The sequence below is a fragment of the Taudactylus pleione genome, unplaced genomic scaffold, assembly GCF_031769625.1.
Source record: "Taudactylus pleione unplaced genomic scaffold, aTauple2 ptg000228l, whole genome shotgun sequence".
NCBI lineage: Eukaryota > Metazoa > Chordata > Amphibia > Anura > Myobatrachidae > Taudactylus > Taudactylus pleione.
Genome location: NW_028284630.1, coordinates 858,591 through 881,204, shown reverse-complemented (window position 1 = coordinate 881,204; position 22,614 = coordinate 858,591). Strand labels below are relative to the sequence as shown.

The window sequence follows — 22,614 nt, the reverse complement described above, 5'->3', positions numbered from 1 at the left end:
AGTAGGTTGTAGCTTGCGACACTGTCTGAAGATGTATTAAGGCAGGGGCATTTAATGATTTTAGGGGTCCTGTGTTCATGCAATGTGCTTTCTCCCCCCATACAGTATGTGATAAAGGGAATATAATAAGGGTTATATATACTCCTCAACACACACTTTACACTTGTCACATGAGCTCCACCCCATTCTCCTCTGATGCATCCCCCCCCCCTGTTCCTACTCAATGCATTGTCCATTGGGTGAGGGGTCTGGAGTCCACATCAGGTCCCACCTCTACTTCCTCCATGTGGGAAGAAAATCTGCACAGCGCATAGATAGCTCTTACTGATATCACCAACGCTCCTCACTACTCACATTATGGAACAATATTGTGAGCTTCTTCTGTGTCATACAGTACAACACTGACTCTTCCTCTGCTGGGCAGCACAGCTGGTTAAGAGCTGCTCTCCTAACTGCTCTTGCAGCTTTGATTACCTGATGATTACCTTATGCTGTTGGTGTCTTAGGCTATGTTGCTTCTTTGGTTGACATTTGCACATCACATACTTATTTTCAACCCCCTCTTTTTATCCCACTCTTTATTTCATATAACTCATAGGGTAATTTCAATCCTTAATATTTTATACCTGAACCTCATAATAATAACTAATTATACTAACTGTTGAAATGGCAGATGCATATAATATTTGTTTTCAGTGGCCTACTTCTGTTACTCATTGGTTAGGATTTCAGTGGGTGGAGTTATGGGTGTTTTTTGTGAGTCGGGCTGGCTGGAATATTCTGGTTCCTCTTTGATCGATTGACAATCCCCCAGGACTCCCTAATTGTCACTATTGGGCTGTTGGGGTTTGCGTAAAAGAACGACTGCAGTGACTATCTTGTCATTAGATCTTGAGATACTCTCCCCACCAATATACGGGTTAGGCTGATTGTACCCTACTGGGGTCAGCAGCACCATTGGTCCAGGTGGGCATTATGATTTGTGTCATTGAGAGGGGAGTTATATAGGTAGGCAGAAGACCCCCATCTAGGCCTGGTGTGTTGTTGACAAGTTATGGTTTATTCCTAATGAGTAGTTTGGTCGCTCTTTCTTTCACCACCATACTATCCCATTTCATTAAATAAAATTAATTAAATAAATAAAGCTGACCCTTTTTCCTTGCCAATGGTTGTCTCTGTTTTTTTTTTTTAGATAAGCTATGTTTTGGTTAAATGTCTGGGAATTGTTGCTGACATCAGCTGATAAGTAGTTTAAGGGTAATTTCAATCCTCAATACATATTACATATTACATATCTTAATTTTATTTCATCACATTAATTATTGTGAGATAACAGGTGTATCTGAGTTCTCTGTTTATATTAGTGTAATACACTGTACATTGATGTCCTCTTGCATGTGTTCTCAGTAACGATATGGATGGTGTGTATTTATGTAACTTGGATTAAAATTGATTTAACTTCATTCCCCATTATATTGTGCCCCTCTTTTTGAGTATTATTGTTCCCCTTTTTTGTAGATTATGTATGCTCTTGGATGCACCTCTAATGCATTTTACCTTAGTGGTGGTTCTTCATGAAGTGTCTTTTTTAATTGAATCGGTATGAAATGCCACCGGGTGCATGGCCAGCGGTTCGATTCTCGGCAGCGCCTGGCCGACAACAGCAGAGTTCCCGGCAGCGGATGCCCGACACCGCTGGAAATCAGTGGCAGGTGGAGAGTTTGACTAGGGCGGTACACCTGTCAAACCGTAATGCAGGTGTCCTAAGGCGAGCTCAGGGAGGGCAGAAACCTCCCGTGGAGCAGAAGGGCAAATCCGCGCTGGAAATCCCAATAGTGGATAGGTAAGTACTAACTAACCTAACCCCCTAACTATAACCCTCCTTAGGGGTGCCTAACCCTAACCTCCCCCCCAAGTGCCTAACCCTAACCCCCCTCTTCCCTGCTGCCTAAACCTAAGCCCCCTGGGGGTTGCCCAACCCTAAGCCCCCCCGGGAGTGCCTAACCCTAACCCTCCCTCCCCTTGGACTAACCCTCCCGGGGGGTTGCCTAACCCTAAGTGCCCCCCGGGTGCCCTAAACCTAACCCACCCACCCCACGGCTGTCTGCTCGTGGCACTCGACATCCCTTTGATCGGGATGCCGGGCGTCGGAGATACGTCAGGTGTCTACATCTAGACGCCCGGCATTTCATCCCTCGCCGGGATATGACAGTCGGGAAGCCGGCTGCCGGTATTAAGGCAGCTCGCTTCCCGATTGTATACCTTTCTAAGATATTATTGTTTTGCTGCAATTGTGTATACAGTATATTTATCATCTTCTGTGAGATAATCACTATCCTTTCATTCAGTCTTAGGTATTTGCAGCAATCAGGACAGGGGTAATCCTTGTTAACAGCAGAAGCACATCATATTTGGCCAGGCCAGGGCCCCAGCCCTACCTGCTTCATGCTAGAACAATTATGCTTGTAAAATTAGCCCTCCTAACTCATGGGCCCATGCTCACTGCACACACTATAACCATAGTGTACATACCACTGACTTAAAGGGAGAATAGAGTGCTCTTTGCAAGGGACTTCTCTACTTCATTGGCAGCCTATCACTGCTGGTAAAAGGTCTCTGTGAAATGCGTTACATGCACAGTAATTTCAATCAGCAGTAATCAAACCAAAGCCTCAACAGCTTTGCCGGACCTTTATTTTTGAGTATAGGTAATGCCATCTTAAGATGATGTTACCTAGTGATTGAAAACATTTAAATACACATTGCAAATGCCAGAGTTTATGTACAGTAGATCTACAGGAAGCTTGAAAAACAAACTTAGCAACTTTACTGCCGTAGTAAAGGTTTTCTGTTTTTCAGAGCTCCTACATCTTGGGACATTTGTGATAACCAATTCAAAGTAAAACTATATGTTGCCTATAGCAACCAATTTGATGTTTGATTTTAATACCGAACATGCACCAATATATTAAAATCAGATAAGGCCATTTTTTTTCCTGTGCACTAAATTTACAACCATACAAAAATATATATCTGCCACACAAGCAATATAATGGAAGTCTGCACTGATATAAATGTGAGGATGGAATCAGAAAGGGTGTTAACTGTTTGCACTTGCTAATGGGAAAAGTACAGCTGATTGGGGATTTCCTTGTTATATACACTTTTACATATCACCCAACTTTTATGTTTCAGAATGCGGGTCATCTCACGCTCCTGAAAAGGGGGTGGGGTATCACATAAAGGGGGCAGGGCATTGGGGAAAGCTAGGACGGAGCCTCCTGGCACCCCCGTTAATGTCACTTTGGGGGTGTGCCCAGCACTCTCTGATATGCTGGGCTGTCCAATGGATCCCCCTATACTGTGAATAGATGCCATGTGCATGCGCACGCATCTATTCTCCATTTGCTTACCTGCTGCTCTGCTAAGCTCCATCCAATTCCCCCCCACCCCCACTGTTGGACACTGCAGCCTTCATTTGGGACAGCGGTACAGTCACAGAAAAACAGGACTGTCCCGCTGAATGCGGCACAATTGGGAGGCATGCTTTTAGCAACCAAATAGACCTAGTTTTTCACCCAAGTGGAAAAAATAGATTATCTTTGCAGAAAATATTTACTTCAATGAGATAAAGGAAAAGGCATATTTAAGACACATTCCCCGTTTTAGGCATAGACGCACAACATTATTCTCATTTATAGTTTTAATATGATGCATTTTACACCTTTCAGTAGGTCTTTGGAAGATAAACAAACCTGGTCTTTGTCCTAAGTATAAACGCAAAAATAACCTAGCGCTAGGAGACCAGAGAAATTAAATAAAGAAGAGGTGATCATCAACCTCACTAGCAAAAACAAAAAAAACATGAAAACTGCACTCTGATATTTATGTTGGGACATAGGCAATAGTGCATGTTTTATTATAGACTTGTTATGAACTATTAGTAGTCTATACAATAAATGTTATTGCTTATTACCTTATTCATGCTGACTGTCTAAACAATCATCTATTAACCTCTATTTGAAGGTGAAATAAACTATTAATTTTTACCTTATATACTATTGCCTATGTCCCAACATAAATATCAGAGCGCAGTTTTCATTTTTTTTGTCTTTGTCCTAAGTATGCAATACAAACATTCAAACGGCAATGTAACAAGCTAGCTGGCGCCCTGTGCGCATAATGTCATAATGACATGCAGAGGGGGACGGGGCCACCAGCATCAGGAAGTGCAGTCCTGGGGATTCTCCGAGCAGCTGTGCAGACTGCAGGATGCCTGCCTGGAGCATCCAAAGGACTCTCTGGGTATCACTCCAGCAGAGATACTGGTAGCAGGGTACCATTCCAGGAAATCTGCCAGCCAGTAACAAGAGCCATGGGGTAGCAACTGTGCTCACTACAGGGTCAAATGTAGGCATACAGTATGCTACCTTTACTAAGCTGTAGCCATTGTCTGAGAAATGCATCATCCCAGAAACCACTAAAGCGGATACAGCTTAGTATACCACTGCCTTTACTGGTATCTGGGCAATGTAACCACTACTCCTGCACTATAAGTAGACATAATAGTAGACGGGGGGGAGATAGAGAGACTATCAAATTTCCTCTTTTAACTTATCCCTCACTTCTTCTTGACCTCTGCCTCCCTAGGAAAACATCACTGTCAACACGGTATCCTTATCCTCCCTGCTCGACTCACTTCTCTTCCCCATTATCTCTCTCTACTGCCCTGAACAAGCCACTTCCCTATTACTATGTCTTCCTTACTTCTGCAAAAAGTGGAGGAAGTCATGCTCCAAGGCAGACTACCTTCTTTTCAAATTCATGCTCTCAACCTACAGGACCACCCTCTAGCTCTCTAAACAATCATATTTCAAGAAACTCATGTCCTCCCAGTCCTCAAACACCCATCATCTCTTAGCCACTTTCAACTCCCTCCCATGTCTCATCTCGTCTGCCCTCCTCACTCTCTGCCTTTGACTTTGCTACCCACTTCACATCCCAAATTTACTCCAAATGTCAGTGCATCACATCCCACCAGACCCTCGGCACCCCACCCTTGCCATTCCTGACCAACCACCCTCCATCTATCTTGCCAACTCTGTCTTCTTTCTCCCCTGTATCTGGAGATGAAGATATGGCCCTCATCCGGTCCCTCCCCCTTCCACCTCTTTTCTTGGTCCTATCCCCTTCTGCTTCCTCCACTACCTCTCTCTTTTTGTCTGTTCCCATCTTGCCCATACAGTATCATCAATCTCTGCCTCTCATCAGACACTGTCCCCTCTGCATTTCAGCATGCATTTGTCTCCATAATTCTTTAAGAACTCACCCTTCACATCTAACACCCTCTCCAGCTACTGACCTCTCTCTCTCTCCTTCTTTTTATCTCCAAACTCCCTGAGTGCATTTTCTACAACTGCCTTAACACCTTTCTCTCCTCCCACTCCCTGCTTGACCCATTTCAGTCTGGCTGCCATCCTGTCCACTCCACTGAACTGCCTTCATAAAAGTCAGCAATGACCTAATTGCTGCCAAATCCAAGGACCATGACTCTCTGCTTATTCTCCTTGATCTGTCAGCTGTTTTTGACACTCTGGACCACCCTCTCCTCCTGAAACTCCTTCACTCCCTCAGACTGCTTGATACTACCCTCTCCTGTCTATCCTCCTACCTCTCTGATTCCACTTCCCCCCACTTCCACTAATAGGAAGTGTCCACCAAGGTTCTGTTCTTGGACCTCTTCTATTCTAAGAAGCAAAGAATGAAAAAGAAAACTCCTATTGTGGGGCACACTCTGGTTAGAGCAAATGGGAAAATAATATTAAGATATAACTTTTATTAATGCCAGGCTAAAATAGATACTATTAGGCAAAAAAAGTTTTTTTTTGGGGGGAGGGCGAGACAAGCACACAAATATATATATATAGACAAAAATACAATATCAGACAATGGCCCTGATTCAGAGCCGGACGCTCTGACCAGAGCGCTCGCTCTGAATCAGGGCCCACCTCCATAAATATGGAGCGTCCTCCAGGACGCTCGTATAGCTGTGGGTCACCACCCACAGCATATACGAGCGTGCAGGATGATGGTCGCGATGGTCTTGACCATCGCGACCATCGAAACTGCGTGCAGAAGCCTGCGGTTGAGTTTCTCAACCGCAAGGCCAGGAGTGATTTTGGCTCTATCAGAGCCAAAATCACTCCCACTGACATCACTAGTGATGTCAGTGGTGCCGGCTTCAGACGGTAGGCATTCCCAAAGGGGGCGTGCTGTCAGTCAACATTGACAGCACGCCCCCTTTGATGAGACTCTACGAGCAAAGGAAAGTCCTTCGCTCGTCGCGTCTCGCGCATGCGCACCATCGACCCACTTGCGAGTGGACAGCCACTAGCGAGTGGGTCTGAATGAGGGCCAATATACACAAGAAAAATAATAAACAAAGTAGTTGCCTGCAGAGATATGAGGTCTAAGAAATGACCTGGACACTGAGTTAGTATGTAATGACAATCCCAAAGACAATATATGGGGGTATATAATTGTTAAATACTCAAATATGCAGGCATAAATCAATGCAAGTATGATTCAAAATAATTTTCTTGTATAGAATAAGGCGAAATATTAAAACATATCAAACATATAACAAAACAAACATAAACATATAGTTAAAATAGCTGAACACCATTATCAATGTTATATACCAATAAAGAGGTTAGATTGGAGGCATCCCTCCCTTCTATCTGGGAGAATGAAGTTAAATACTGACTAAATAGTCATGAAAATGAGAGTAGTGCACTTACTAGTTAGATGCTGCTTTCCAACGTCTTACAAGTATCAGACGTGGAATGAGTGTCACTAACGTATGGCACATGAAAATAGCATAGCTTGCTTCTGCTATAAGTGTCCGCATAACCTACGGTCCCTGTTGCCAATGGCAGCGCAAGGAGCCTGGTGAGGGACAACCAATGAGAGAGCAGTGAATGAGAAAAAGTATAGATACCTTACTCTGTCTCCCAGATAGGAACGTGGTGTAGGGGTCCTACAGTGCGCACTGAGTCCCCTCCAACTGTGAGGCCGATGCGCGTTTCGCCGGAGGCTTTTTCAAGGAAGCTGTCAAAGAACGTGTGCTTGAATCGGAGTTAAATACTTCCTGTTTGGCCATGATTGGTTGTTTTCTCAAGTCACGTCCCCGCCCACTAGCGCTTTATCATAGCAGTGGAGGAGGTTATCTTACTTTATTAATCTGGTAATCAAAGGATCACCTACCCTATATAAATTATATAGTACACCAGAATAAGCATCATAAATAAAGCGTTCAGCAAGACCGCTACTACGCTGCGTTTTATCCTCCATCCACTGAACAATATGATAATGAGGAAACAGAAAAGTCAGGTGATCAGATGACATCATAGCAGTGGGTGATCAGCTGATCGGAAGATCTCCAAAAATTAAATATTGTATATAATCACATGCTGTTTATAATTTCCAAGTAATATCAAGGTAAAAGCAAACAGTGGCACCATATTTATAATAGATAATTTTCTATCTATATTCTACAGTATAATACGATAGCATAGATAGCGCTTAGATACAATTGGTCACATAGTATCAATTCAATTCAACATTGCTAGCATGGCAGTTATATATAATTCAGTTAGTAAATAGTATTTAGAATGACTCATCCAGGCAAAAACAGGGGAACAAAAGTAAAATAAGAATTATTGTTTAGAGCTATAGTATCATTATTCATGCAGTAAAGTTTACACTCGCATACCATAGCTGTAGTTACAAGATATCAATATCTAAATCAATGTATATTATCTGTAATTTAGATAAATAGTACCTCATATAACCATGAGGTTGAAATAACATAAAAAAGAAAAGGGGATGAAAAACACTATATATCTCTCCTAGATCTTACAAGGGTATATAAAGGAGCTATACCCGTTGATTATTCAGAGTAATATATAAGGATGCAACAGTAGATCCATTGAATAAATAAATAAATTCACGAGCACAATCAACATAACCGAATATATCTATAAGCAATATTAATTACCACCGTAGCAGTACGTTAATACCATATACAGTTCTTTAATAGAAAACAAAGACATTATATAAATATTCAATTGTTTTAATAAATAGGAATTCCACAAATAAAAAATAAATAAAAAATAAAAATTATAAATATAAAGTAAAAAAATATATAAAAAATGAAAAATAAAGTACATATAAAATAATTAAATAAATTATTAGTGTGAGGTAAGTAAATGGTGTAAAGGTGATAAGCACACAACCTACATCCTTATATGAACGTACGCATATGTGTATTTATAAACACATAAACATCACACAAACAAACTTGCACATATATATATATATATATATATATACTTACATTATTTATTTATTATGTTTACATTTACATAACTAATTTATTGTGTTTCATTCTATATGTTAAAACACCAAGTGTCTATAATAAATATAATAATTGATGATCAGTGATAAAATATGTGTAGTTGTAATGAATAAAAATAAAAATAAAAAATAATAAGAAAAATATTGAAAAATAAAATAAAATAAAAATAATTGTTTTACTAGTGTAAATATTAATCAAAAAGAATACCACAACAGAATATATACAATTGTGACAAACCACTCAAAAAGTAATCACACCGCAAATGTGAAAAAATACATAAATAAAAAAATATATAATGAAAAATAAAATTAGAAAATGCAAAGATGGTTATATGCAAGAAGAAACCGTAAGAGAATTATTAAACAAATCTGTCAGACCTCTAAAAAGGGACTGCAGTTGATCATTTCATTCATACCATTCGGGTTGACAGTGTCTAATTTAAAGGTCCATTCACACTCCTTCTTCAGGAGTTCTTTTGTTAGATCTCCTGTTCTTAGGCCCAGGGATATACTTTCAAGGCCAAAGGCTCTTAGGTCCTTCCAGGACCCTTGATGGTATGTGTGAAAGTGTCTTGCCACGGTTGTGATTTTCTTCATTTTTTGAATATCCGTGGCTGCATGTTTGATATTGCCGATATGTTCCAGTAATCGTTGTTTTAAAGGTCTGGTTGTCATACCAACATATCTTTTAATACAAGTGCATTCTATGCAGTAAATTTCTGCCACTGTATTACAGTTAATAAATTGTTGAAATATATGTTTCTTACCATATCGGTCCTCTATCTCTTTCTTCCTGATCATGTTATGGCATGCTTTGCACTGCCCACATGGGAAAGAGCCTTTCACATCCAATTCTATTCTACCTCAATACATTTTCTTACTGTAGGTGAGCTCATCAGCTCTTTTAACCTCCAATACCATCTTTATGCTTATGACACTCAGATCTACCTTTCCTCCCCTGATCTTTCCCACCTCTATCCCTACTTGTATCTTCCTTTTTGTCCCAGCACTTTCTTAAACTTAACATGTCTAATAATGAACTGATTATCTTTCCACGCTCCCACATCACCTCACCTCCCACAATTCATTATCTATTGACAGCATAACCATCTCCCCCAAGTGCACTGTCTTGGAGTTTTCCCTCTCCTTCAAACCACACATTCAGTACCTCTCACAGTCTTGTCTTTTCCATCTTAAAGTATTTCCAGGATCAGACCCTTTCTCATCCGGGATACTATTAAGACCCTCATCCAGTCACTGGTCATTTCCAGATTGGACTACTGTAACTTCCTCCTATATAGCCTCCCTGACTCCCACCTTTCCCAACTCCAATCTGTCCTTAATACTCCTGCCCGGTTCATCTTTCTCTCCAAAAATACTACATCTGCCTCCCCTCTCCTACAAGCCATACACTGGAATCCCCTTCCCCTTCAGAACCAAATTCAAGCTTCTCATGCTTACTTCTCCCATTTACATATCTGAACTAATCTCCCTTCACACTCCAGCCTGCCCTCTTAGCTCCTAAAATGAATGCCGTCTCTCCTGCTCCCGCTTTCAAGATTTTGCCTGTGCTGCTCCCTACCTCTGGAATTCTCTCTTTGTCCCTATCCAACTCTCCACGTCTTTACAAAACTTCAAACGGGCTATCCTTAAAACCTGGACTGTTAGTGTGCCTTGAGGACTGTGGTTAGGAACGCCTGTTCTAGTAGATAATAGCTAGAATGTGATTGGTTGCTATGGGCAACATCTTAACTTCTAAAAACTCTCACTTTAGTAAATATACCCCTTAGTATGTTTCAAAAAATACAATCTTTAAAGCAAATGTCAGTTACAACATAGAAAGCAACTAGAAATTGCGTACTTGTTATTTTTTGTATTCTGCTGAACATACACATCTCTTTATAATCATGAAAAATCCTAAGAAGGTGAAATGTAGTCAAATACACTTTGTACTCACTGAATAATCAAATATAAATGTAAATATAGCATGGAAATATCTCTTGTTCTTGATTAAACAGTATAAAATATATTTAAATTTATCACACCTCACAAAACAAACATTGAAAGTGATAATTATTGATTAAAAACATAATAACCTGGATGAGTCCGTTATATATGTATTAACCATAAAAAAACATTGTCTGAATGTACTTTTGTTTCAAACCTCAATCAAGTACTGTACTGTAGCTAGGATTTTATGAGTACAACCCCATAAAAGAATCCATAAATATGTTACAATAGCACAAGTCTTTGCATAAAATAACAAATGTACAACCACAACTAGAGAATTTACCATGTATTTATATTCAGGACATTTTTAAACCAACAAACCAAACCCTCCAATACTACTAGATGTCAAGATCAGCTGCATCTACTGTACTGTAAGCATAAAATTTAGTAAATGGCACGTTAGCTGATTGTTGTAAGATCTTTATTCCTTTCCATATAATAAGCATAAATAGAATTACTGGTGCTGGTTTGAGGTAACAGTGCAATCGTTCACTGGTTTCAGATAATATAGATGAAAAACGATCAAAACAATATATGATGGTAACATATGATCTTAATAAGCACTAGGGCAGCTGTTCTCCGGGATGCATTGGCATTGTCAGACCACACGATCTGCACCATAGGTCCAGGTTTAAGGTCTCCCTTATTTGGATCGTAATGTTTATCACATGTTATCATGAGGCATTGGATGTTTGTTCCTAGTGTTTATTAAGATCATAAGTTACCATTATATATTGTTTTGATCGTTGTTCATCTATATTATATGAGGTCTTGATAAAGACTTCATATGGGCTCATGTTAGAACCCAAACGTCGACCGGATCTTAATTACCCTGCTTCTGGGACACTTGTGAACCAAGGTATGATGTTTAATCAAGAGTAAAATGTACTAATTCTACTAATGGAGAGTGCCTCCTTCCTTTGCTGACTTTTGGGGTGCCCTGCGTCCCAGATGTGAACCCCAGAGTGTTAGGGACCTGCTCAATGAGGTGACCTTGACGCTGGTGGGCAGGCCCGTATCAGTGGCCATTGATATGCAAACTGCCTCTGAAATTCTATATTATAAATTTAAATGTATACAGTAATGATCGCATAGTGCATCTGCAACTCTCTTTTTTGTATATGTCACTTTGAAATCACAGCATGATTGCACCTTTCATTACTATTAGGGTGTGCAGTCTAGAGCCCCTCCTTTTATATATATATATATATATATATATATATATATATAAACACAGTACATATATATAATATATACACATAAATATAAAAATATAAACACAGTACATATATATATATATATATATATATATATATATATGTGTGTACAGATATTTATAACTAGTTGTTTATTATAGCACCAGCATATTCCTTTGCACTGGGTAACAATAAACAGACAAAGAGGTGCAAGCTTTCAATCTACAGGGAAATTGGCATTTCATACATGAGGATAAATGCTACATATTGCAAATGATCCAGCCAGCTAGCAAAGGTTCTTGGTGGGCTACATGATGCAGTCACACAGCAATGTTGGCCTGGGGTTAGTGGGATGTCTGAGTGCATAAAAAGAACATATGATAAAGTTGGGATGTGGTTAAAATCCCAAAAACCGGGATGCCAGAGCTTAGAATGCCTACATGGGAATCCCCACACCTGTCAGATCCCTGCGCCTGCATCCCGACTGCCAGTATATCGACAGTAAGTAGCAGGGTTAGGGTTAGGTGGTTAGGGTTAGGCACAAGGGGAAGGGTTAGAGTTAGGCACTAAGGGGGGAGGGTTAGGTTTAGGGTGTGGGGAGGACTGGTTTAGGCACTAGGGGGGGAGGTTAGCGTCAGGCACTGGGGAGGAATGTTAGGTTTAGGGTAGGGAGAGGGTTAGAATACTGACCTGTCAGGATGCCGGTGTCAGGATTCTGATCGCCGTTATCCCGAGCGCTGGCATCCCGTACCCATCCTGATAAAGTTATGTGTGGACTCTACAAAGGGGAGCTAGTAGAATAGTGTATGAAGATAATGTATGCTTCCTAGAGGGGGTTTAGTTGACATCCCAGCGGTCGGGATTCCGGCGCTAGTCAGAATCTCTACGCTGGCATCCCAACAGCTGACATCCCTATGGTAAGTATTGGGGTTAGGGGGAGGATTAGGGGTTAGGGTTAGGCACTAGGGGGAGGGTTAGGGTTAGGCTGTGGGGAGGTTTAGGGTTAGGCTGAGGGTGGGGGTTAGCTTTAGGCTGCAGGGAGGGATGGTTAGGGTTAGGGTTGGGGTACTTACCAGCTTATGTCGGTATTCCAACTCAGTCGGGATTCTGGTATCGGGATTCTCACCGCCAGGATTCTGAACACCGGCATTCCATATCCAACCCTGGTCTTTATTATAGGAGTGGCCCACATTTCACAATGGTACAGCAAAACTTAGCTCAGACTGGGGCTCACTGAAAATTTGTGAAGGGGTCATGTGTCTGTTTTTTGCAAAGTGCATCTTTGGTCTCAGGGTTGGATTAAGGTTGGTCATTGTCACAACTTCACAAAGCGACTACTATGCCCTCCATTATAAAATTATTCTGATGCACCTGATTGGAATATATATATATATATATATATATATATACACACATACTGGATCATCACCGCAGCTTACAACCCACGCCGCCATCCACTCACAGAGACTTAGGGCCTGATTCAGAGCCGCTCGTAAGCGGCCGCTCGTTCGCTCCGAGCGATGTTTGCCCAACTGCGCATGCGTACAGATCGTTATACGCATGCGCGAACCAGTCAGTGCGGTCGAAATTCATGTGCTCGCAAAATAGCGAATGCCTGATAATTTGAGTGACAGGAGTAGGCGTATGTGGGTGGTAACGGGGGAAGGTGCTTGAAAACGGGGAGTGGAGATCCGAACGCAGGCGTGCTTAAAGGTCAAAACGGGCGTTTTATGGGTGTGCATAATTAAAACAGCAGCGTCATTGACCACGTCACTGGGTTATTTTATAGCCAGAACTGCTCGCAAAATTGTGGTAGCAAAAACCAACCCCAAGAATAGCGAGCAGTTCATACCCTGGTCGATGTACTCGATTAATCTAATAAATAGCGGACATGACGTAGGATGCGAGCGACCAGGGGGCGTATTTTTTCAAAAAACAACCGCAAGTTCTGTTAGCTCGTTCAGACCTAGAGGCGTGAACAGACCGCAAAGAGCGAACGGTTGATCTGAATAGCCACCCCTATATTCTGGACGAGCGAGCGCTAATTGCGTCCGGCTCTGAATCAGGCCCTTAGTTTTTAATGTGTACTTGTAACAAGCTGCCATAGCATCATGTTTGACATCAGTGCTCTGGGCGGCTCTCTCGCATCTGTTGCTAGGAGATGAAGACACCAGGCTACTACTCCATGAGGTCCTCCCACCTGACTGCCGTGTCACCTCTGCCTTGCTCTGATTGGATCCTCTTCCTTTTTCACCACTGCTTGTTCTCTACTCTGATGCTGGCTATGGCATCCTGTACGTGTCTTCCGGTTCCTGTGTGTGGAATTCATCCTCGTGTTGTGTTCCTGCTCCTCCTGTCTAGCCTGTCTCCTAGCCATATCAGCCACAGTGCTGCGTCTCGATGGACTTTGTCATACCACCTCGGCAATCTCCACTGTACTGCAAAGTCCGGTTTTACCCATGACAATATTACATTACGGCAGTACCAGCCACACCATAGCATGCCATAACCTACAGTGTATCCCATCACCGGTTGTCTCAGCCGCAATGCAGTGTCTGAGTGAACTTTGTTATTTACCATCACCACTCCATCCACTGCACAGTGGTGTCCGATTACCTATATAAATCACGAAGTCTCAGCAGCATCGCGTTGTCTGTCTACCAACTATACTCCATTATGATAATCTCATTTGCACCACGGCCGTAAGGCCACACTTTTATAAATGACTCTCATGACTGTCTCAGCCGCAACCTGGCCCCAGGGCCACACATCTGCCAAATAAACATTGGCCCTCAAGGCTGCAACTTGGTCCCTAGGCCACACCTCTGTCAAGTGCACAACAGCCCTCAAGGCTGCAACTCAGCTTCAAGGCTGCACCACTGCCAAGTGCACATCAGCCCTCAAGGCTGCAACTCGGTCTCAAGGCCGCACCTCAGCCAAGTGCACATCAGCTCTCAAGGCTGCAGCTTGGCCTCAAGGCCGCACCTCTGCCAAGTATACATCAGCCCTCAAGGCTGCAACTTGGCTTCAAGGCCAGACCTCATCCAAGTATATATCAGCCCTCAAAGCCGCACCACAGCCCAGTACGCATCAGCCCTATAGGCTACAATTTGACCTCAAGGCTGCAACTTGCCCATAAGGCTGCACCTCAACCTACAGAAGCAATTAATGCTAGTGCACCCAAATGGTTTAGCTGCTTCTATATTATCTATTTTACAATAGAAAAAGAGTATATTTTGGTAAGAGAAGCGTAAATTGATATATTCAAATATGTCCTGGAACCACTTGCAAATAAATCAAACAAATAAATATAATAATCAAAATAATATAAATAACAAAAATGAAACCCAGATATGAAAACCTCAACCTAGTACTCATCAGGCCTCCTGGGACTCATTACTTCCTCTAGTCTGTGTGAATCTACCCAGGGGTTCTTAACAGTACTTTGAATGAAATATTTTTTGCACTATGGAGCACCCCCTGTTTGTTCTCTTTTGACAGTTTATTTACCTGTGGGGTTTGGGACTACAACGGGGAGCAGCGGTCTGAACATTAGGGCATTGGTGCAAACATTTTCACATTTGTGGCTGTATAGTGTTCCTATTTTAGGTGTGGACATATATGTATGGACACTAAGGACCTCATTCAGAGCCGGTCGCACAGAGCGTGCGGTCGGTCTGAATGAGGGGAGGACGTCTTGAATTTTCAAGACGTCCTCCTTTGCGGTGGTAAGGCTGTGGGTTAACACGACGCCCTAAGGTGATGGTCACGATGGTCAAGACCATCGCGACCATCGGGGCTTACGACGAGACCCTAGGGTAGGGTCTCACTTGTCGTAAGCCCCGGAGAGCTTCTGGCTCTATCTGAGCCGGAAGCTCTCCACTGACATCACTAGTGATGTCAGTGGGGCCTCCCCCAAACGGTAGGCGTTCCCATGGGAACGCCTCCGTTTGGGCTGCCACCCCCCTGGCCCCCCTTCCAAACGGGGCGAGCTGTCAATCAACATCGACAGCTCGCCCCCTTTGGATCGAGACCCGCTACGACCGGCGCTGTCGGTCGTAGCGGGTCTCACGCATGCGGACGATGGTGCCAGCGTGCGCATGCTCTGTGGTGGGCCATCGACCCGGTCCGAGCGCATCGGCGCTAACGACCGGGTCTGAATGACCCCCTAATTCTCTATGGATGTGAGGAAGTTGCACACTGGCTGTTAATATTGTTATATTATATATATTTAGAGAGAGAGAGAGAGAGAGAGAGAGAGAGAGAGAGAGATAGAGGAAGCCGCAGCACTCACAGGACTTATTCAATTAAAGAAATGCTGGTGACACAACACCTAGATCTCCTTGTCGTCTACGTTTCTGTTTATTCACCTTTTGTCGGGACAAGAGAGCTGAATTAACTGAAACATAGACGGCAAGGAGATCTAGGTGTTGTCACCAGTGTTTCTTTAATTGAATAAGTCCTGTGAGTGCCACACTTCCTCTCTCTACAAATTGTACATCCAAGGGCATCTTGTTAATGATTGGTGGAGTGCCATCCCGCCTGATGCTTTATATATAGAAAGAAAGGGAGAGAGTAGGGAGAGAGAGGGAGAGACAGGGAGATTGAGAGTAGGATGGACAGAAGGGAGAGAGGGATGCAGGGCCGGATTAAGGGCAGGCCGACAGGGGCGGTTGTCCTGGGCCCCCACACATAGGGGGCCCCCACACACTGTCCCCGACACCTGGCCACATGCCCAGCGAAAAGGTTGATTGCAATCTACTGGAAGCTCACGTAGCTCCCACCTGTAGATCGCGATCAACTTACGGTAAGTGGGAACATTGGCCTCTGAATACTGATCGCTTCAGAGGCCAGCATTCCCAGTGATGCAGTGCGAGGGTGACGTCATGATGTCACCCGCGCACTGCAGAGGAGAGGAGCCTGCGTGCCAGATCCAGCAAACAGCGGCAGCAGTAGCAGTGACGGCGGGACTCGGGAGCTGTGACGGCGTGGAGCGAAGACAGGTAAGTTTTTTTAACAGGGGTGTGGGAGGTTAGGGAGAGGTACTGGGGGCACTACTTTACGGGGCAGATCTACAGGGGGCATTTAAGAAGAGGTACAACTACTGGGGGCATTGCAGGGGGCATTAGAGGATAGGCACAAATATTGGGGGCATTGGAGAAGGCACAACTACTGGGGGCATTGCAGGGGGCACAAATACTGGGGGCATTGAAGAAGGGGCACAAATACTGGGGGCATTGAAGAAGGGGCATAAATACTGTTGGCATTGGAGGAAAGGCACAAATACTGTGGGCATTGCAGAAGGGGCACAACTACAGGGGGCATTGCAGAAGGGGCACAACTACAGGGGGCATTCCAGAAGGGGCACAACTACAGGTGGCATTGGACATCAGGCAGATAGACCTGTATATGTGTGTGTATATATATATATATATATATATATTTATTTTTTATATATTTATATGTATAACTTATTGATAGGGGCCCCCACACTTTTGTTGCCATGGGGCCCCCACAGTCCTTAATCTGGCCCTGGAGGGATGGGAGTGAGAGGGAAGGACAGTTAATGAGAGAGAGGCAGAGAAAGGGAAGGAGGAAGGAACAGGGTGGGAGACAGAGATGAAAGGAGAGAGAGAGGTGCGGAGGGAGTGAGACAGGGAGAGACAGCATGAGATGAAGAGGGAGGGGGAGAGAGACAGACTGAAAGAGGGAGAGATGAAGATTGAAATTGCACACACACTTACTACCTGTTGCAGCAGCAGCAGTATCATCCCGATGGGGAGGGAAACTTTTGAGCTTAGGCCCTGCCCCCTACCCATACACCTGTGAATCACAGCAATGAGGGGACGGGGCTAACATAGTCACAGTCGGGCCCATCAATGAAAGAATGCGCTGTGTGTTGCTGCCAGGAGCCGGCCAGGGAGAGTCCAGAGTGGCCAGGTTTCTGGCCAATGCTTGCGGCAGGGTGGGGGGCCCCAATGTGTGAGAGCCCCTGGGCGACTGCCCCGTCCTACAATCTGGCCCTGTTTGGTCTAAGCAGAGGTAACCATCAGTTGGCTGAAGTTATTTGTTAAACAGCTTTGTGTGTTTTTTCTGCAAGGGACTGACTGACTCTGGAGAACTATAACTTAGTATATACAGTATGTGTATATATATATATGTGTATATATATATATATATATATATGTATATATATAATACAGGGGTGTAGTTAGGTGCCATGGTGCCCGGAGCAAGGGTATGTTTGGCGCCCCCCCTGTACTGAATTGGGGGCATGGCCAATATGTGGGGTCATGTTACATTTGAAAATAATATAAAAAAATTCTAAATTGGTGACATAGGGCCTGATTCAGCAAGGATCGCAATTGCAAAGCTGCACGCAGGCTATAGATATGATGTATGCACGCAGGCAGCTTTGCAATTGCGATTCTTGCAATAAGGCAAATGCAGCAGAAGGTGTATGACACCCCCTGCTGCATTTGCAATCCCAGCACTGCAACCAAGGTCGCAGGCTTGGATCACCATCGCGACCATTGGTGGTCGATGGTCGCGATGGTGGACGGCATCAGGTGCCCAGCCAGCTGAGTAATCCTCAGCTGGCTCAGCCTGGCCTGCATACGAGCCCATAAAACTGTGTATGTCCACGCAGTCCCTGGGCTGGCCACTCACTACTTTACACACACACACAGACACACACACATATACACAGACACACACACATATACACACACAGACACACACACACAGAAATATACACACACACACAGACACACAAACACACACATAACACGTGAAGAGGCAGCGTTCACTTTAGTTCAAAACGTTTATAGTTCACACTTTTTTTTTTAAATAGTACATTACATTTATTATGACTGTCAGTGCTAGTTCCTCCCCATCCCTTATGTTTATTATTAAACTCATCAGTCAGTGACCTGTTAATTATACTGATATATAATTAACAGGACACTGGCTGATGGGTGCAATTATAAATATAAGGGATGGGGACCTGCAACAATTAGTGAGAGGGGGTACTGTCACTGACTTTCCTCCCCCTCACTGTTTGTAGCAGGCCCCCATCCCTGCGGGGAGGGACGCTGTGTGCATGCGGCGCCGCCGAAAGGGGGTGTGGCCTCACGTGAAGGGGCATAGCCAGTAGGGAAGGGCATGGCCTCGCGGCCAAAGCCCCGTGGTCCTGTTGTTATTACCGGGGAGGCCTGAGGTGTGGTTACAGGGTGGGGGGTTGTGGAGTGCAGTGACGGCCGGCTCTCTCACAGTGACAGGAGCCGGGTGTTGCACTTAATTATACAGTGCAGCACCCGGCTCCTGTTGCTGAGGGGGAGTCTGCACCTTGGTGTCACCCCTCGGTGGGTGACACCTGGGTGTGGCCCGCTCCTCCCGCGTGTCGCCACTGCAGCCATAGCACACTTGTGCTCCCCTATCAGTCCAGCCAGAGCACTCCCCCCTGTCAGTGCGGCTCCTCTATCCAGACACTCGGCTCAGGCTGTCGGCTGGGCGGTAGGTGCTGCGCCAAAGTCAGGCTGTGGCGCGCCCTCTAAACTTTTAGGTGCCTGGAGCTTGCGTTCCACTGGAGCTGCCCTCCCTACACCCCTGTATATTATATATATATATATATATATATATATATATATATATATGTACACATACACTTGGAAATAGCATTTTTAGGAGATGACAAGGAAAAAAAAAGATATCACATGTTGACTGAGAACATATGTTTATTTGCAGATCTCTTGTTATAATGTACTCCCACCACACTTCAGAACAGAATGAATTGGGACTGTTGTGCTCCCACCTCTACTTATAGACTTTTAGCATTAATACCTGGGTTGAAGACTTGATCCTGAAGTACACCTGCAGACTTTATTTGTTTACAGGGTCCTCGCCTATAACCCCATTAAATCCAAAAAGGACCCCACTGTTTGTTAACATGCATGCAAACAATACCATAACTACCGTGGGTGCAAGGGGTGCAGCTACTATGGTGCCTGAGTTGCCTCTGTGGCCCGAAGCTCCCCATGCACTCAGACATGCATACAAGGTGGGCCGGTTCAGTCAGGGCTGTCAAGGTGGGCCCAGGTGTCAGCAATGATGATTTGTTGCCAGCTGATTACAGCTGGCGCACTGGCAGGCAGTCATGCAGAGACAGTGCCGCTGGTCGCGATGCAATCAGAGCTCTTGGTACACTCCAGCATATAAATCACATATGGTGTATTACAGTTAATAAAGCTTTTGATAGGGAAGGTCTCATTTGAATTAGTCGATGTAAATTCACAACATCTGTTAACTAGAAATTCACACGTAATACATGAAGGATGTACACACTTAGCATAACAAGGAGCACTATCAGATTAAACATTCCACCTATTGTGCTCACAGCTGCTCTTCCATCTCTATTTGTGGAAACATTCTATCACCTGGTCTACAATATCGGTGAATTACCCTCACTACCAAAAAGATACACCCCATTTTTTATGTGCAACTTGTGTATCAATATTGCTTTTTAGTGACATAGGGCTCTATTTACTACAATACGCATTTTGAATGCGGATTGTAGTGTGATATTACCGAGTGAATTCGCATTGCGAATTCAGGCAATATCACAGGGATTTACTATAAATCCCTTGCAGGGACAGAGCTTGCGATAAAGCTCGGTCCCTGGATTCAGGTAAGTAAAAAGAAAAATGTTTAATTTTTTTTTCTTTTTTTTACAGCAATCAGCTTGCGGTTTGCTTAGACCACATAGCTGATTACTGGTACTGGCTCCCGCCTCTGCTCTCCCCGTTAGAGCAGAGTGGGAGCCCGGTAACCGGGGGAGACCCTGGATAACGCCACCTCCAGGTGGCGTTATTATCACAGGGCTTCCCCCGGTATTTTTTTACAATTTATTTTTAGTAACTGTGGTCGGATCACATTTCCCATTACAATTATGGGAAATGCGATCTGCTTTACTAAAAATAAGTGATACTGGGGGTTGGAGTAGAATTTTACTAATTCTACTCCAATTGCCCTGTAATAACTACAGCTGAAACTAAAATAATGTGAAAAGGGTGTGAAAACACCCTTTTTCACTTTATTTTAGTAAAAATAATGTTAATAAATAGAGCCCATTGTCACTTTTATCTGCAAGGAAAATTATTTTGTCTGTATAACTGTGTTTATTGTTTGTATTAATGTGTGCTAACAATTTTAGCTTGTTTAATTAAAATATTTTTATTTTACCACTTTATTCCTTATTGATCCTATTGACATATATAGTGACAGCGCATATTTTTGTTTTTGTCTGTTCTTCTCAAATTCAAACGTACACAGAGTTTGATATCTGCTGCAGTCTTATATATTGTCATATATGTATATGTATTTGTGTATTAGTGTTTAGCACCAGAATTATTCTTTTTGTCTATTTGTATAAGGGGTATTACTGTGTGGCATAAACTGAATGGACTCTGTGTGGCATAACCTGAATGGGGTCTGTGTGGCATAAAATAAATGGGCTCTATTTGGGGGCACAGGTTTGTATTTTTTTTTACCTCTGGGGGGCCTTTTAAGATCTTGCTATGTGGCCCACAAAGTTCTAGTTATGCCCTTGCATGCAAACACAGAGGCTCAGGACTTGAACTTACATGAGTTATCAAGTTTACTCAGACTGAGGTTAAAAGGATACTTTTGTAGCTTTGTCACAGGTTTTTGGCAGACTGACAATTTCCACTGGAGCCAGCACAGGAACCTGTGTAATCTAAGAGTGTCCCCATTTTTAGGGATTGCATGACAATGTGTGTCCTTGCCAAAGTTCAAACCTAGGCAAAACCCTAATCCTGGTCAAACTACATCACCATGCCAAATTTGGAGGAGCTAGGTCCAAAACTCTGGCCGTGCATGAAGGACAAACAGACAGAGAGGATTTCTCACTTATTATATAGATAATTCAGTGGACTGCTGAATTTATAATTAAAGTTTGGATTACCAATCCGTACAGTGTTTCATTGGAAGTTTACACATCTGGGAAATGGCCTATTCTCCCGCAAGATTCGATTTGTATGAAATTTCAATGCAACTTCTCTCTAGTCACAAGTTAAGAACTGCTGAGCAAGTAACTATTTCAATGTCACAAGAGACTCTGATAAATTCAAGCTGTTTTGAAGGCAAATGGGAGTGCAATTTAGGTAGAAGTTCTGGATCTAAGAAATACTTTCTATTTAAATGTAAACCATAACTCAGATCACATAAAGAAGAAAATTTTTTAAAAATCTAAGCTTTGCAAACATTTCTTTTGAATTATTGGACTTTTACAATAACCTGCATTTCCTATTGAAAATACAGTTTTCTGTACTCTACTTTGCAGTTAAATAAGAATGAAAAAAATCTAAGATAAGAGCTAACAAAATATTCACCGAATGTCATGTACACTGAATTCCTAATTTCATTTTCTGAAAATGTGTTTAGATTTAGACTTCTAATATGTACATGCAATGTCTCAGTATACTGTGGTTTCACATTTTCTTTCAAGTGAATCTTTAATCACTATCGAAAAGATGTAAAATCTTTCAGATAGTTAAAGTAGTGTTCTGTGCTGAGGGGAGAGAAAAAATCATACACGTAACAGCATGCATACCAAATTATTTAGTAGAGATACCTTGTAGGAAATCTATGCTAGATAATAATTAGGGATGTGTGAATTGGTTTCAGTCCAATCCATCTGAGTGGTTACAAAACTGGGACAAATGCTATATCTACATTTGTGCTATTTGAGCAGTTTGTTGAAAATTGGTTATATTTTACCATTAAACACGGAAAATTGTCAAACATTATCTATGACTGCATCTACCACCACTTACAGGAAAATTACAGAAGACAAAATGTTAATGTGTCATGAATTTAAATTAAATGAAACTTTTTTTATTGTAGATGTCGTACTTTTGATTGTTTAACTACAAATCTCCAGCCAAGACTTACGTAGATACTGTGGATTTTA

General features: G+C 42.8%; 1 protein-coding gene across 2 annotated transcripts in view; it reads left to right on the top strand.

Moving 5' to 3' along the window:
- The window catches only part of DPYD (dihydropyrimidine dehydrogenase), a 1,460,234-nt gene that overhangs the window by 1,103,921 nt on the left and 333,699 nt on the right, over positions 1-22,614 (top strand). The window lies entirely within an intron of this gene.